This window comes from Onychostoma macrolepis, unplaced genomic scaffold (assembly GCF_012432095.1).
Source record: "Onychostoma macrolepis isolate SWU-2019 unplaced genomic scaffold, ASM1243209v1 Scaffold13, whole genome shotgun sequence".
NCBI classification, from domain to species: Eukaryota; Metazoa; Chordata; class Actinopteri; order Cypriniformes; family Cyprinidae; genus Onychostoma; species Onychostoma macrolepis.
Window position 1 is genome coordinate 378 of NW_026704631.1, and position 4,623 is coordinate 5,000.

A 4,623-nucleotide genomic window follows, 5' to 3' on the forward strand; every position below is an offset into this window, starting at 1 on the left:
CCTGGCGTCGCTCGAAAAAGCCCCTGGAGCTCCGCTTTTTAAGCGCTCAAAACCTAAGTCCACAAAATCACACGTTCAATCATTTCCCGACGGCACCTCAAACCAGCTTCCCTAACGGACCCACCTCCAGGGTCGCGGTCGAATCCGGAACCTACCCAGGGACGAGGCGCCGTCCCGGCCTGCCTCGGCGCCTCAGACACCCTGGATGTTTGGCCCAAGCCCCGTTTTCGACTTAGTCGTTTTCGAACCGAAATTCATCCAGGGTCCACTCCCGCACGGCCGTGCCGAGAGGGCCGCCCTGGTCGGGAAGGCCGGAAGAGGCCCGAGGCGACCGTACCGCCGCTGGTGACCCCAAAACCTTATCCCGATGGCACCTCAAAACGGCTTCCCCTAACGGACCGACCTCCGGCCCGCGGGCGAGACCGGAGCCGTAGCCGGGAAAGGCGCGCTCTCCTGGGCAAGGCCACCGACGAAGAGGGGGTTGGAAGTTCGACCCTAGCCCGAAACGAAACGCCGAGGCCCAGCGACTCCAAACTCGGCACGCAAGTAGACCCCGACGGGCCCTATCCGACGCCGCCGCCCCCGAGTCGATAACCCACCGGGGGCCGGAGGTAGCGCCCCCCAAAGTTCAAATTTTGACCGGGAATAACTCAACCAACTCGAGGGCTACCTCTACCAAACTCGGATCAAAATTACACCTCCACGGCCCCTATCCAACGCCGCCTTCCCCTAGCCAAAAGTCATCCGGGGGCCGGAGATAGAGCCCCCCAAATTTCAAATTTTGACCGGGAATAACTCAACCAACTCGAGGGCAACCTCTACCAAACTCGGGTCAAAATTACACCTCCACGGCCCCTATCCAACGCCGCCTTCCCTAGCCAAAAGTCATCCGGGGCCGGAGATAGAGCCCCCCAAAGTTCAAATTTTGACCGGGAATAACTCAACCAACTCGAGGGCAACCTCTACCAAACTCGGGTCAAAATTACACCTCCACGGCCCCTATCCAACGCCGCCTTCCCTAGCCAAAAGTCATCCGGGGCCGGAGATAGAGCCCCCCAAAGTTCAAATTTTGACCGGCAATAACTCAACCAACTCGAGGGCAACCTCTACCAAACTCGGGTCAAAATTACACCTCCACGGCCCCTATCCAACGCCGCCTTCCCTAGCCAAAAGTCATCCGGGGCCGGAGATAGAGCCCCCCAAAGTTCAAATTTTGACCGGGAATAACTCAACCAACTCGAGGGCAACCTCTACCAAACTCGGGTCAAAATTACACCTCCACGGCCCCTATCCAACGCCGCCTTCCCTAGCCAAAAGTCATCCGGGGGCCGGAGATAGAGCCCCCCAAAGTTCAAATTTTGACCGGCAATAACTCAACCAACTCGAGGGCAACCTCTACCAATCTCGGGTCAAAATTACACCTCCACGGCCCCTATCCAACGCCGCCTTCCCTAGCCAAAAGTCATCCGGGGGCCGGAGATAGAGCCCCCCAAAGTTCAAATTTTGACCGGCAATAACTCAACCAACTCGAGGGCAACCTCTACCAAACTCGGGTCAAAATTACACCTCCACGGCCCCTATCCAACGCCGCCTTCCCTAGCCAAAAGTCATCCGGGGGCCGGAGATAGAGCCCCCCAAAGTTCAAATTTTGACCGGCAATAACTCAACCAACTCGAGGGCAACCTCTACCAAACTCGGGTCAAAATTACACCTCCACGGCCCCTATCCAACGCCGCCTTCCCTAGCCAAAAGTCATCCGGGGGCCGGAGATAGAGCCCCCCAAAGTTCAAATTTTGACCGGCAATAACTCAACCAACTCGAGGGCAACCTCTACCAAACTCGGGTCAAAATTACACCTCCACGGCCCCTATCCAACGCCGCCTTCCCTAGCCAAAAGTCATCCGGGGCCGGAGATAGAGCCCCCCAAAGTTCAAATTTTGACCGGCAATAACTCAACCAACTCGAGGGCAACCTCTACCAAACTCGGGTCAAAATTACACCTCCACGGCCCCTATCCAACGCCGCCTTCCCCGAGCCCAAAGCCCCTCGGGGGCCGGAGATAGAGCCCCCCAAAGTTCAAATTTTGACCGGCAATAACTCAACCAACTCGAGGGCAACCTCTACCAAACTCGGGTCAAAATTACACCTCCACGGCCCCTATCCAAGGCCCTCTTCCCCTAGCCAAAAGTCATCCGGGGCCGGAGATAGAGCCCCCCAAAGTTCAAATTTTGACCGGGAATAACTCAACCAACTCGAGGGCAACCTCTACCAAACTCGGGTCAAAATTACACCTCCACGGCCCCTATCCAACGCCGCCTTCCCCGATCCCACAGCCCCTCGGGGGCCGGAGATAGAGCCCCCCAAAGTTCAAATTTTGACCGGGAATAACTCGACCCAGTCGAGGAAAAACTCCACCAAACTCGGGGAAATATTAGACCTCCAGGGCCCCTATCCAACGCCGCCTTCCCTAGCCAAAAGTCATCCGGGGCCGGAGATACGGGCCTCCAAACTTGAAAATTTGACCGAGAATAACTCGACCCAGTCGAGGAAAAACTCCACCAAACTCGGGGAAATATTAGACCTCCAGGGCCCCTATCCAACGCCGCCTTCCCCGATCCCACAGCCCCTCGGGGGCCGGAGATACGGGCCTCCAAACTTGAAAATTTGACCGGGAATAACTCGACCCAGTCGAGGAAAAACTCCACCAAACTCGGGTCAAAATTACACCTCCAGGGCCCCTATCCAACGACGCCTTCCCCGATCCCACAGCCCCTCGGGGGCCGGTGATACGGGCCTCCAAACTTGAAAATTTGACCGAGAATAACTCGACCCACTCGAGGAAAAACTCCACCAAACTCGGGTCAAAATTACACCTCCACGGCCCCTATCCAATGACGCCTTCCCGATCCCACAGCCCCTCGGGGCCGGTGATCTGAGCCTCCAAACTTGAAAATTTGACCGAGAATAACTCGACCCAGTCGAGGAAAAACTCCACCAAACTCGGGGAAATATTAGACCTCCAGGGCCCCTATCCAACGCCGTCTTCCCCGATCCCACAGCCCCTCGGGGCGGTGATCTGAGCCTCAAACTTGAAAATTTGACCGAGAATAACTCGACCCAGTCGAGGAAAAACTCCACCAAACTCGGGGAAATATTAGACCTCCAGGGCCCCTATCCAACGCCGTCTTCCCCTAGCCCAAAGCCCCTCGGGAGCCGGAGATACGGGCCTCCAAACTTGAAATTTTGACCGGGAATAACTCGACCCAGTCGAGGAAAAACTCCACCAAACTCGGGTCAAAATTACACCTCCACGGCCCCTATCCAACGCCGCCTTCAACGACTCGATACCCCACGGGGGCCGGAGGTAGCGCCCCCAAAGTTCAAAATTTGACCGGGAATAACTCACCCTAGGCGTGGACAAACTCTTCCAAACTCGGGGCAAAATTAGACCTCCAGGGCCCCTATCCGACGACGCCTTCCCCGAGTCGATACCCCCCCGGGGGCCGGAGATAGAGCCCCCAAAGTTCAAATTTTGACCGGCAATAACTCAACCAACTCGAGGCAACCTCTACCAAACTCGGGTCAAAATTACACCTCCACGGCCCCTATCCAACGCCGCCTTCCCTAGCCAAAAGTCATCCGGGGCCGGAGATAGAGCCCCCAAAGTTCAAATTTTGACCGGGAATAACTCAACCAACTCGAGGCAACCTCTACCAAACTCGGGTCAAAATTACACCTCCACGGCCCCTATCCAACGCCGCCTTCCCCTAGCCCAAAGACCAACGGGGGCCGGAGATAGAGCCCCCCAAAGTTCAAATTTTGACCGGCAATAACTCAACCAACTCGAGGCAACCTCTACCAAACTCGGGTCAAAATTACACCTCCACGGCCCCTATCCAACGCCGCCTTCCCGAGCCCAAAGCCCCTCGGGGGCCGGAGATCTGAGCCTCCAAACTTGAAAATTTGACCGGGAATAACTCGGCCCACTCGAGGAAAAACTCCACCAAACTCGGGTCAAAATTACACCTCCACGGCCCCTATCCAACGCCGCCTTCCCGATCCCACAGCCCCTCGGGGCGGTGATCTGAGCCTCAAACTTGAAAATTTGACCGAGAATAACTCGACCCAGTCGAGGAAAAACTCCACCAAACTCGGGAAATATTAGACCTCCAGGGCCCCTATCCAACGCCGTCTTCCCCGATCCCACAGCCCCTCGGGGCCGGTGATCTGAGCCTCAAACTTGAAAATTTGACCGAGAATAACTCGACCCAGTCGAGGAAAAACTCCACCAAACTCGGGGAAATATTAGACCTCCAGGGCCCCTATCCAACGCCGTCTTCCCCTAGCCCAAAGCCCCTCGGGAGCCGGAGATACGGGCCTCAAACTTGAAAATTTTGACCGGGAATAACTCGACCCAGTCGAGGAAAAACTCCACCAAACTCGGGTCAAAATTACACCTCCACGGCCCCTATCCAACGCCGCCTTCCCCGAGTCGATACCCCCCCGGGGGCCGGAGATAGACCCCCCAAAGTTCAAATTTTGACCGGGAATAACTCACCCTAGGCGGGGACAAACTCTGCCAAACTCGGGGCAAAATTAGACCTCCAGGGCCCCTATCCGACG